Here is a 12,841-nt window from a genome sequence, read left to right on the forward strand (position 1 = left end):
CTGCTCCCAAGGCCTGTAGTAAAGCAAGGCCTGCGCAGCAAAGCCACAGAGAGCCAGGGCCTAGAACGTTTGGAGATACCGGGCCAGGGCCTTCCCAAAGTGTAGGCTGGGACTTGCAGAGGCCTCACTGCGCAGAGCTTCGGCATGTCCCTTCGCAGGGGCCCACGCCTGCGGTGTGTGTTGTGCGCTGCGAGTCACCCCAGAGGCTGGGGGCCCGCTGCCTGATCAGCAGGGGTGCAGTACCCCTCCCCACAAGGCCCCCCCGAGACAACCTGAGCCAGGGACAGGTTGAGAGGGCAGGAGGCTGGGCCTGGCCCGCTGCCCGCGCCGGTTCTCGAGCTCCGGGAGCGCTCCCAGGGGAGGGGGCCCCCGCCGGGGCCCGGGCTGGGAGCCGGGCCGCCCCCGCCAGCGCCCCGCAGCGCCTGCGCACGCTCCCTCGGGCGCCCGCCCCGCCCCGCCCCGCCCCGCCCCTGGCCCGAGCGAGGCGCCGCGGGAGGAATTCCAGCCATTTCCTCTGCGCTGTGCGGTATGTGGCCTGCGCGCTGCCCGACCGCAGCGCGGGCCCGGAGGTGGGGCCCGGAGGTGGGGGCCGGCCGGCGCGGGCCCGTCACCAGCCGCGTCTGGCAGCTGCCTGGGCCTCGCTGCCCCGCTCGGGATTCCCGGCCAGCCGCCCCTCGTCCCGGGCCACCAAACCGGCCTTTCCAGCAGCCCGGGCCTGTGCGGCGCCCCCGGGCTCGGCTCCTCCCAGCGCCGCCGCCGCCCGCTCCTGCTCCCCGCCCCGCGCGGCCGCCCTCCAGCCTCCTGTGTCCCCGCTGCGCCCCCTCCCCGGCCGCCGCCGACCCTCGGGGGTCCCCCAGAATCCGAGTTTGAAACTGAAGTTCGCACTTGCTGCGTCACCTTCAGGCAAGTCCCTTAGCCTTTCTAAGCCTCAGTTTTGCCATCTGTGAAATGGTGACCCTAAGAATAATGCAGCCTCATTTGTGCCGCCCTGGGGTTAAAGGAGGAAAATGACGTGCCGGACAAATATCAACAAAAAAATGGTTTTTGTTTCTCTAGGTATCCTACTGTCCTTAGTTTTCCTAGATCTTCCTACCCACCCTGCCCATGGCCTCTTCCAGTCTAATTTGCCACGGGAGCAGTCAGGGCCAGCTTTACAGGTAGGCATAGTAGACGGCTGCCTCATATACGTACACAATGCCGGAAGGTCCAAAGGTGGAGTCTTCCTATGGATTATTTGTCCTCTGGCTTCTTGAAAAGCCTAAAAGACAGCTGTTTACTTTTTTTTTTTTTTTTTTAATGTAGTCTGAGAGCAGCCAGACACATACTGATTAGGAAAAGATGAAGAGGAGGACCTGGACGATGGGTCTGCAAACTTGGACTCTAGTTTTGCTGTTCTGGAACGGAGGATGGGCCACCACGTGCTCTCTGGGCTCCTCTTTCAAAGTGCAGATCCCCAGAGAGACAGAACATTCTTTCAGACTTTAACCCTTTGGAGGAGCAGCCAGGAAACAGAGCCATAGCCCCGGGCAACTGGGAGGGTGGGGTACGCTTCCCCCACCACCCACACCTGCCTCACCCGCGCCCACAGCTGCCATAAATAGAACACTAGGTGGTGTTGGAAAGCCCCGGGTTTAGCCAAGCCTGATCACCGACTGCTCTGCAGACACAGCACTAAAGAGCCATTCTGCCTCGGTGTTCCCCCAGATGGCCCCTTGTTTTGATTTTATAACTTTCATTCCAGCCAGAGTCCCAAGGCCAAGAATCAGCCCTTGCAGCAAGATGTGCCCCCCTCATTCCCCACACATGCTACAGCCACAGACCACATAAATCCAGGTAGAGACAGGTCCAGAAACACAGGTGCTATAAATATCCTAGTCCAGCCAGGAGACTGAGCTCTCAGGCAACCCCCTTCCCACCCACCCTTCTCCGAGCCTGGCACTTCCAGGCCCCAGCCTTGCTGCTGGCTGGTCTACCTCAGTGGGAGGGGTGGACTTCATCCATATCAGAGGCCTGTTTCCCCTTTCTGTCTCTAACGGCCCCTGGACTCCCAACCTAAGGGTTTTCCCTCTACTTAGGATACCTCTCCCTAACTCCCAACTGTAGGTGCTTCTTCTCTCCCCTGGTATTTTTAGAAGGCTTCTCCCATAGAACCCCCATGCTGAGGCCAGTCTTCAAGAAAGGCTGACTCCTCTTTCAAGATGGATGAGATGCTGCCTTTGGCTGGAAGGTGACAACCTCAAGCAGATTTTAGAATTTACAGTTTGATTCTAAATTTTTGGTAGCACTTTTTGTGCGGGGAAGAAACAGGCTGGAGGAGTAGATCTAAAAGAGGGGAAAGGAGAGGCTAAGAGTCTGTGCAATGAGAGGATTAAAGTCCCACTAGAAAAGAGAATTGCTTTCCCAGCAGGCTGGTTCCCAAGAGTTTAGTGGGATGTTCTAAGCCAGTCTCCTGGGCCTGGGACTCCGTGGGGTGCAGCTCACTGAAGCAGAGCCTGTTGGGCGGCAAGAGACTCCACGGGGGGGGGGAGGGGTTGGGGGGGGTTACTAAAGTTCTACCACCTACGGCTAAGGGACTCAGACACCAAAAAAATGTCCCCAGGAAACTCAAAGGCCCGATGGCTTGGAGAGAGGGGAGCAGGTTCGAAGATGATGAGTGAAACAGACCTGAACTACCTGTTTTTAAATGTGGTTGTAAAAAGAAACTTTAACTAGATAACTGCCCGTGTTAACACATAGTAGGTAATCCTTCTAAAAATGTGGTCACCTTCGTCTTCCAATGTGGGAGCATGCTCTTCAGCCCCTGTGCTGAGGAAGCACTTTGCCACCTCTGGCTCAACGAATCCCATGTCTGTAGAAGGGACCGTCAACTCTTCACCGTGGAGGAAGCGGCTACCCGGCCAGCACAAGAAAGGTGTGAATCCAGGGATCTGACTCTAGCGCTCACGACTTGAACTTCTGCTGTGGGATAACCAACTCTGCCGGTCTCTCTGGACCAGAAATGGAAGCAACTCCACTGCCTTTCACAGTGAGGGAGATGTTCCTGCAGCAGCCACCTAGCAGGCCTGAGTGATTGCAGCCTCGTTGAACTTGATGGCTCTCCTGAGCGGCCCAGGCAACCAACTCCAAGACCCCAGTGTGTAGGGGAACAACCTGTCCGTAGGAGCAGGATTCTGAATGGACTGGATGCAAGTCCCTGACTTGCTGACCCTCATCTCTCTCACTGAAATGCAAATATTCACTAAAGAGGTAACTATCGAACCTGCCTAGTTACATACCAGTGTGGACATTTTTTTTTTTTTTTTAAGATTTTATTTATTTATTTGACAGAGAGATAGACAGAAGAGCACAAGCAGAGGGAATGGCAGAGGGAGAGGGAGAAGCAGGCTCTGCACTGAGCAGGGAGCCCGATGCGGGACTCGATCCTAGGACCCTGGGATCGTGACCTGAGCCGAAGGCAGATGCTTAAGCATCTGAGCCACCCAGGCGCCCCACCAGTGTGGACATTTTACCATACTTAAAGTATTAGGGAGATTCACTGTGGTAACCTAAGGTGAAGGTAGGAGAGAAAGCGGGGCTCCCCCAGACAAGGCGTCAGGCCATACCAGAGCAGAGCAGAGATTTCTGGGGTCCTGAAGGACCACAGGATGAGAAATTGGTGTTCAAACAGCTGTTACGGATGTGTAACAAAAACATCACCTGGTTCCCAGGAGCTCATCCTTTCTCCTAACTCCGCAAACACCAAGTTTTTATTAGCCTCCTGGGCGGCCTTCCCCAGTCCTCCTTCTGGAAGTGCCAGAAGCAAACCCTGGAGATGATTAGAGGGCCGCCGACTCAGGCTGTGAGCGAGCCCAAAGGAATGGGTCTGGCTTTTGACCAGGATAGAGCTAAGCCCAGAAGAGAGCTGAATGAAGATGAGGACCAAGTGATTAACTGGGGCCTGGACAGCCAGGGACTGAAGCACGATCTCATTCACCAAGATGGTGAGCAGATGTGTTCTCTGAAACGTGGACCACATGAGGGAAAACCATCTTCCCTGAATTTGGAAGCTCTTCTTGCCAAAGCAGTTTCTTGTGCAGGCAGAGAGGGAAGAGGCTTCATACGGAAATGTGAGAATGGATGACACAGCTTTAGGTGGACTGACAGACCTCGAGGCTGCCCTGCCCTTCCCCAAATGCCCATCTGGGAGGTTGGCAGCTCCATGACTGTTAGAACTCAAACCTATTTGGGGGCAGCAGCCCATGTGACGAGTGTCAGCCCGAGCCCTGGATGTGTACTCTGGGATGGGGAGAGGGGTGGATGTGATGAAGTACTTTTAGGGCTTTTAGAGAAACAGGAAGTTCTGGAATCGGACTTCTTTCAAAACCAGTGGACAATATGGCAGTCAGAATTGTCATAACTGCTGGGTGCAGCCTTTGGAGAAGGTGAAAAATTACAGAGGGTGGGGGTAGTTGCCAGGCTGGGTCAGGGGCACACTCTATTCAGAGAGCTTCCCTAACCTTCCTCCATCATCAGGAGCCCCTGAAATTCCTCCTGAGACCCAACACTCAGTCTTGCCACCATCATCCACTTTTCATCCAACAGGATTAATCTCAATGTGTCCTTGTCCCTGTTTGTGTCAATTTCTACGATCTCCCTGGCTCCCAAGTCACCTTGTCTCCAGGCCTCTGATCCCCATGAGGCCCGGTCTTTCCCCTATTCTGTGGCCTTCTTCTATCTTCCCTAACTCCTGAAATTCTTCCCCCGTGACCTCTAGAGTTCATAATCTGTCTTGGGGCACATGGGTGGCTCAGTAGGGTAGGTGGCTGCCTTCGGCTCAGGTCATGATCCCAGGGTCCTGGGATTGAGCCCCGTGTTGGGCTCCCTGCTCAGTGGGAAGCCTGCTTCTCTCTCTGCCCCTGCCTCTTGCTCTGCTCTCTCTCACTCTCTCTCTCTCTCTCTCAAATAAATAAATAAAATCTTAAAAAAACAAACAAAAAAAGCCCCGAACACTACTGTTTTCTCCTGACCCCCAGGGATCATATTTCAATTTATTCTAGATCCTGGTTCACTCTCACTTTTTCCAACACTGTCTTAACTATTGGTGATTGCCATACACACACAGATGACCCTTCCAATACCCAGGCCACTCAGTCCCTTAATGCCTCTCCTCCAATAATTTTCCCTCCATGATTATGATTGTTGCGATTACCCACAGCTACAACTCCTCCATAATCTCAGTTTCACACAGCCCACTCAGTGACCCCAACCTTCTGCCTTTCCAGCTCACTTCCTTGCCTGATCCCAGCCATCCTTTGACCCCACCAGAACCTCCACAATCTGTTGAACCCACCAGCTTTTGCTATGGTCCATGCCTGTGATGTTCTTACTCCCCTCCTGACCTCGTGTAAGTTTCTGATCAGTCATTATAATTACACCCCCAACCCCACCTCTTTCTTCTACACACTCTCAATTCTTTGCCTCTTTTCTTTGTCACACTCACCTGGCATGACGATAGACCTAATGAAACCCAACTCTGACTACTCCACATCAGCGGCTGAACATGGCTCGAGAAAAACACACAGCCACACAGCTCGATCTCACTTTAAATCCATGCTCTTGGAACTTCACTGGGTCCTTAATGCTGCCCAGTGGTCATACTTATATTTCCCTGATCTGTTCACTCACTTAGGCTCCTAGATGACAGTTCCATACCTTCTTTTCTCAAACTCTGAACATTTCCTTCCCACCCTCACTCTCAGCTGCTAATTGGGTTCTTTTTCCAGTGGAAAAATACAAGCAACCAGAAGAGAGCTCTGCAGATGCCCGCCATCACACCTCACCTATTCAAGGACATTTCTTCAGCAACTCTTCCTTTTCTCTCCTACACCAAACTGTCACTCTCTGCTGGACCATTTCCATGGGTACACAAGCATGCCATTGTTTCTCCCAAATCTTAAAAAACAAGAAGGTCTTTTAATGGCTGTATTTCCCTTGGCAGCCTCTGTCTCATTTGTTTGCTCCCTTTTAGAGCAAACTCCTCAAATAATCCTCTACTCTTGCTATGTCCAGTTCGTCTCCTCTAGTTCTCTCTTAAACCAACCCCAAATCAGGCTTATAGCCCTACCACTCCACAGAAATTGTTCTCGTCAAAGTTACCATGACTTACATGTTAACTAAATCCAGTGGCTAATTCTCAGTTCTCATCTTATTAATAGCATCTGATCGAGCTGACCATATTCTCTTCCTTGATACACTTTCTTCACTGGGCTTCGAGGACACCACACTCTCTTGGTTTTCTTCCTACCTCACAACTCCTACCTTCTTGGTCTCTTTTTCTGGTGCCGCCTCTTTTGCCTGATCTCTAAATGTTGAAGTACCCAGGCCTCAGACCTCAGTCCTCTACTCTTCCTCATCCACCTCTTTTGATCTCATACAGGTATGTGGTTTTAAATACCATGGATACGCCCATGACCCACATTTATTTCTCTAGCCCAGACCTTTTCTCTGAACTCTAGACCTGTATTTCCAACTGTCTGCTCCATATCTCCAAACGTGGGATGTCCAAAATGGAACTCATGAGTTACTTCCACATACTTGATCTCCCTGCAGCCTCTCCCATCATAACTGATGGCAACTCTATTCTTCAGGTGCTCAGACCCAAACGGAGTCACTCTTGACTCCTGTCTTCCTGTTACATAAACATGAGATCTGACAGGAATTAATTCTATCTCCGGAGTACATTCAAATCCAACCACATCTCATCTCTGTCATTGGTGCCGAATGAGTCCAAGTCACCATCATTTGTCACCTGGATTACTACTGTAGCCTCCTGTCAAGTCTCCCTGCTTCTACTCTAGCCCTCAACACAGAAGCCAGACTTATCCCTTTAAAATATACCTTAGATCATAGCACTTCTCTAATCAAAACCCTTCAGTAGCCACCCCCTCCATTTCTTTCAGAATAATTCTTCAGTAACTCCCTGTTTCTCTGTGTAAAAATCACACCCCCAGAAGGGTCCTGCATCCTCTATCCAGTCCACTCACCCCTTACCTCTCTGTCTTTCTCTCCTGATACTCTTGGCTTCGCTCATTCTGGGAGTCCAGCCTCCTTGCTGTTCCTGTGCCTTGACACACAAGGCATGTTTCCACATGGAGGTCTCTGCTCTAGCTCTACCCCTTGGCCTGAACACTCTTCCCCAGAAATCTACCTGATGAACTTTCTCACTCTTTCAATCTTTATATCTTACCTTTTGAATGAGTTCCACCCTAACCACCCTGTTTAATACTGAAATTTGCCCTTTCCCCTATATCCAGACACTCTGAATCACCCTTAACCTGCATAATCTTTGGGGTTTTTTTTATCCCCATGGCACATATTACTTTCTAACATACTGTGTAATTTACATCTGTTATGTTTATTATCCATCTGCCCCCACTCCACACACACACAGAAACACATACACAGGAATCTTTGTCCATTTTGTTCATAAATATATCCCAAATGCTCAGAATAGTGCCTCGAATATGGTAGGGACTCTCTCTCTCCATATATATATATATATATATATATTTTTTTTAAATGAATGAAAAGAATCCAAACAGAGGGGAACTTATTTCCTTGGCCATCAGAAATGGCTAGCCCAAGAGCAAAGAAGAGAATGGAACTAGCAAGAGCAACTGGACCTGACTAGCAACACGTGATGAATGAGCAAAGTCAGGTCAAGTTGAAATGAACAACCAAGCTGCATGCTTATAATTACAGATAGAAAGAGAGAGAGAGAGGGATAAGATCTCCCACGTGGTAGGTAATAAAGTGACTTTATTTACCTAGCACATACAGAGTAAATACAGGCCTGGGTCAATGACACTGACTTACCCAATTGCCATTCGTGGGTCGTTGCTTTTTAGCTGCCCTCCCAGCCTTGTGTGAGCCATTTACACAGTTTGACAGAGAGGCACCAGAAGGAGTAAAAGCGAAAAGAGAGGATCCTCTGAGTGAGGTCTTGGGAAAAGAAACCCTCTCTCTTTTCCTATTCCCCTAAGTGCCTTCTCAGTAGAGGATATTGAAGTATCAGATGTTTCAGGAATTCTCCAGGCCCATTTCACGAGAATTCCGCAATCATTGGATGCAGACGGGTTCACAGTTCTGCATGTCTGGCCCCCACCATGTCTACTGTTAACACAGGCCTTCTGGAGGCCATTCCTTCCTTTCCCTCAGGGATTGCAGCCTCGAGGCTGACGGCCAACATATCCTTCCTCCAAAGATGCCAGTGTTATGAAAGGAGCCTGTGCACTCAGGATAAACCAAGTTAAGTGAGGCTTCTAAGGTCCTTCAGACTATTTGGTTACAGACACCGGAATATCAGCCGTGTTGCTGCCCCAGGGGCTTGAGGCCCGAGTAGGGTCTGGGGCAGGAGGCTTTCCCTATCCTAAAGAGAAATAGAATGTCAGAAGCCTTTACAGTCTTGAGACTTCACCTCAAAACGTACCTAAACAACCCCCAAGCATCCCTTTGTTTCCAAAAGACTGTGGGCAGAGGCTCTAGAAGATGTCTCTTGACCAGACATGATAACAAGACCCCAATGCACGGAAATACTCACACCATAGTGCAGTGCCCTTTCCACAGCGGGGACACACTCAGCTGTACCTTTCATCATGTAAAATATGTGTGCATTGATGGAGGCCACCTGGTGCTAAGAGAGTGGCCGATAGACATTGAAATAGGGTAAGCCCGTGTCATTGTCTCCATAGAATTCTTCCATTCTTGAGGAATGCATTCCTGTTTGTGTAACCCAAGTACAATAGGGAACCCTGTGTTGCTCAGAGTAAGCACAAAAACACAATAGAAGAAACAGCACTCCTGGAGAGAAATGTAATTTAAGTGAGTTAAAATATTTACTCAATCTCATGAGAATAAGTCAAAGGGGTTAAGTATATTCTCAGTAGACAAACTAAACTCTCTTTTTTCCATTCACAGCTGCCCCATTTTTTTTCCTCTTCACTCTCCCAAAACTCAACCCACACCCCTCCCCCACACCCCACACCTCCATCTCTCTCTCATTCTCTCTCTCTCTCTCTCTCACACACACACACACACACACACACACATACACACACACAGCTCTGATGCTTTTGCTCTTTTCCTGCCTCCCTGGATCTTTTCTTTTCTCCATTTCCAACATAAGGGTTTCTGGCTTACTCAGGCGGCTTCCAAGTCTTAGCTCCTTCTGGTTATTATTCTGATGAGCACAGGAGCAGAGAGCTGAGCTGGAATCTTAGGCAGCAGTAGGTAAAGCTATACTCTTGTGGAGATATTGCATGATCCTATACCTCTCCTCCATGTCTCTTTTTTAGCCCCCAGAAGGTGGTCCCAACATCCACATCTGTCAGCATTTTATTTCTAGGGGAAAAGAGAATGAGATGGGGAGAAAGGAATAAAAGGAATCAGAACATGTCTGGGGAAGGAAAGAGGCAGAGGTTATTTGATCTCTCTATACTTGGATGCTGACCCCAAACAGCATCTAGATTATCAGTGGGTTCTGAGACATTCCTATATTAGCCCAATGGCTAGCAAAAAAAGAAAGCCAGCCACAGCCAACAAGGGGTTAAGGCACAAAGTTAAAATAGAGAGGATTCTCTGGGCTTCTGGACCTGACTTGAAACCTTCAGTGTGAAGGCAAGTGCTGGGGAAAGAGAGAAAACATGGAGTTGTATTTTGGATGATGGGGGTTTTTTTTTTTCTTTCTTTTTTTTCTGATTACAGAAGTCATATACGTTCAATGTAGAAAACCAGAAAAATACAAGAAGGGATTAAAAAAAAAAACAATACTTGTGATCCCACCACCCAGATATAACCAGTAATAACATGTTAGTTCACCTTTCCAATGCTGTTCCAGTGCCTAAATATTCTTTTTAATCCAATTATAAAAGCAGTGTAATGCTTTTTTTGGAATTTTTTCTCATGTAACAATATATCATAAATATCTTCCCAAGTCATTAAATATTCTTCAACAATATGATTTGTTAAAGCTATTTATGGTTTTATCCTATGAATGTGCTATATAGATTTAACCAGTTTTTTGTGGAAGAGACTTTAGGCTGTTTCTGAGCATGGAATTTTAATTGTGGCAAGGTTATCTTGCACAACCCCTGTTTTCAGGCATGCTGACATCCATCCCTACAAGCAGATAAGGATCCCTTTAAAATCCTATACCCAAGAGAACCTTGCCGTGGCAAAAGTAACTCTTTACAAGCATTCAGTTGTCCTTGTGTTCTTCAGAGAAAGCCTGGCGTGAGGCTTTGAGCATCCTTACCTCTACCTGAGAACGCTAGACCATTCTTGAGCAGATGGAGAGAAAACATTTGTCATTCTGTCAGGAAGTTAGCCTAAATCCTTCAGTGCATTTGTGCTAGTCCCAAACTGGATATTATAGAAGAAAAGATGTGATTTCTGCCCTTCAGAAACTTGGAATCTTCTTGGGTTGATAAACATACAATTATGAAAGAGTTAGGTAGAAACCCAGGACTGTGTATGACTAAATGCTAACTCTGGTTCAAAGCACAATGGCTTTAGGAAGTGAGGAAGTATAGGCTCAATGTGGACTTGGGTGATTTGAGAAAGGTCCACAGTGGAGATGAAGCTCGGAGGTGGAGTGGACAAGGAGCATTCCACACCGAGGGGCCACGGCACCAGAGGCACAGGGATGAAGCACGGGAAGCAAGCTGGTGCATCTGGCTGCAGCTGAGGGAGAAAAGGCCAGTCAGATCAGGTAATTCACGTGTGGGGCACATGAGCAGAGAGCCAAAAAGCTTCTGTAGGTATTTCCCCTTGTGCTGCCAGTGTTAAACCAAGAAAGGAAACATTAAATCAAACAAATTCAAGCCGGGGTTTGTTTTTGTTTTTGTTTTATTAGTGGTGGAGATGATTCATAAGCAGAACTTCTCAAAGCCTTTAATATGCTGATGTATGTGGCAGAGTCAAGAGAGGGGAATCGGATTTCCCAAGAGTCTCTAACCATAGAACAGTTTTTGTCATGGAACATCTATCTCCTCTGGTGTTCCATGAAGCACAATTAAGGGCTAGTGAGCCACTGAAGATGTATGAGCTGGAAAGCAACACATGGGGGGAAAACAAAGTTTTGGAAGACTGATCTCATGGTAGAACGCAAGGTGAACAGGAGAGAAGAGTCTGGATTCAGACAATACAATTAGATGGTTGAATCAAGATTCAATGTAAGCAGAGGGGGCGTTGAAGAACACTGGGGCAAAGAATGGAGAACAAAACCTTGATTGTATGCAAAGTCTTTTGTTGGATTCTGGGGAGATATAGAAGCGTCAGAGTGCCTGGGTCTTATAGGAGTTTGAATGAGTATTAATCAGGATTTTGATTACAAGGGACAGAAACCAACTTGGGCCAGCTTAAGGAAAAGGGGGGTATTCTTAGGGAAATGGAAATGCTTCACGAAGAACCGGATCCATGTACTGGAAATCTGATAAAAAGTTCCCTGTCTATCTGGTCTCAGCTTCTCTGTGTGTCTGCTTCATGTTCTTTATATTCTGTCTCTCTCCTCTCCTCCCTCTTCTCCCCTCCTCCCTCTCCTCCCGTCCTCTCTCCTTTCTCTCATTTGTGGACAAAAATGGCTTTCCTACCTGAGTTTGCATGTTACACAAACTTTGCGTATAATGGTTCCAGACACACAGGAAATTAACTCTCCATCCTTCCTCCCCAGTTTCGGATTTCCAACAGAAAGAATCTTGTTGACCCAGCTTGGGACTCACCACTCTAACCAGGAGGACTGGTTTTAAAATAGAAACATGGTTGCAGGAGACTTACCCAGTATGGAGAGAATTAGTGTGGAGGCCACTTACCAGGGAAAGGTGTAAGCTGTGGGGTGATACTGTGACCTTTAATTGAAAGTATACTTCCGGAAGAGGTGAGCAGGAACAGGCTGCCATTGAATGGATGGACGACTATGAAGCTTTGAAGCAGCTTCATTAAAGAATGCATGTCCCTGTCCCTTTCCCAAACTCCTTCAGTTCCCAAGTCCTGAAGGAATCTAAGGATGAGGGAAGCCGGAGACCACAGTGGTTAAGAGCACATGTTTGGGGTTAAATTGTCTGTATTTTGGATCCTGGCCCTGAGGACTTGAGCAATTTGTGTAACCTGCCTGAGCCTCAGTTTTCTCACCTATAGAATGGATATCATGGGAATTAAATACTTGATGTGTGTAAAGTGCTTAGCATAATACCCTCAGTGACATAAGCAACATAATTTTTTAATGAAAACTAACTGATTGGGGCTGAAATTTCTATCAAGAAATCCAAATATCTTTGATAAACTGGGAAAGGAAAGATGAATTGGCATGGGCAAGTGGGTCCGCTTGGTTCTCCAGATATCCCCATGTCCATGGCCTCTGGGATGGGGGGGTTGGGGGAGAATAATAAGCCACGGAGATCTTGTGGCGCCAATGGGGACTTCAGAGGTCACAGGTCATTTGGGCTAGTCACACTTCCTTTTGTTCCTAGAGATTTAATATTTAACTGCCTATTAAATGATTATGATTTGGAGGAGAGAAGACAAGAAGAGGAATTGCTTTCAGCTGGCCCTCGTCTTTAAATAACCCGGGTACAACATCTTTTAAACACAAAGGAGACCATGTGCAAAACATTAGTTAAACTCAGATATAAATCTAGTCTTTGACCAGTCCAGAGCTAATCAATATGCTTTCCTACTCTCTTTGAACTTTGAGTTTGCTGGCAACAACAAAAATCCCAAACCCCATCCAAAACCATCGTCCAGACAGCCCCGCTCCTCTGCTCCCCTCCCTCGTGTCCTGTCTTGTTGACAGAGCTACTCTCGTTAC

The 12,841-nt window shown here is 48.1% G+C and overlaps 1 long non-coding RNA gene across 3 annotated transcripts in view; it reads left to right on the plus strand.

Annotated features, from left to right (window-relative positions):
• The first annotated feature begins 495 nt into the window (after positions 1-495).
• LOC144379209 (uncharacterized) overlaps positions 496-12,841 on the plus strand; it is a 36,029-nt gene continuing 23,683 nt past the window's right edge. For all 3 annotated transcript variants that reach the window (XR_013441672.1, XR_013441673.1, XR_013441674.1), the window contains exon 1: positions 496-907. This is a non-coding gene — a long non-coding RNA (uncharacterized LOC144379209). The remainder of the gene's footprint in view (positions 908-12,841) is intronic.

This window comes from Halichoerus grypus, chromosome 10 (genome assembly GCF_964656455.1).
Source record: "Halichoerus grypus chromosome 10, mHalGry1.hap1.1, whole genome shotgun sequence".
Classification (NCBI taxonomy): Eukaryota; Metazoa; Chordata; class Mammalia; order Carnivora; family Phocidae; genus Halichoerus; species Halichoerus grypus.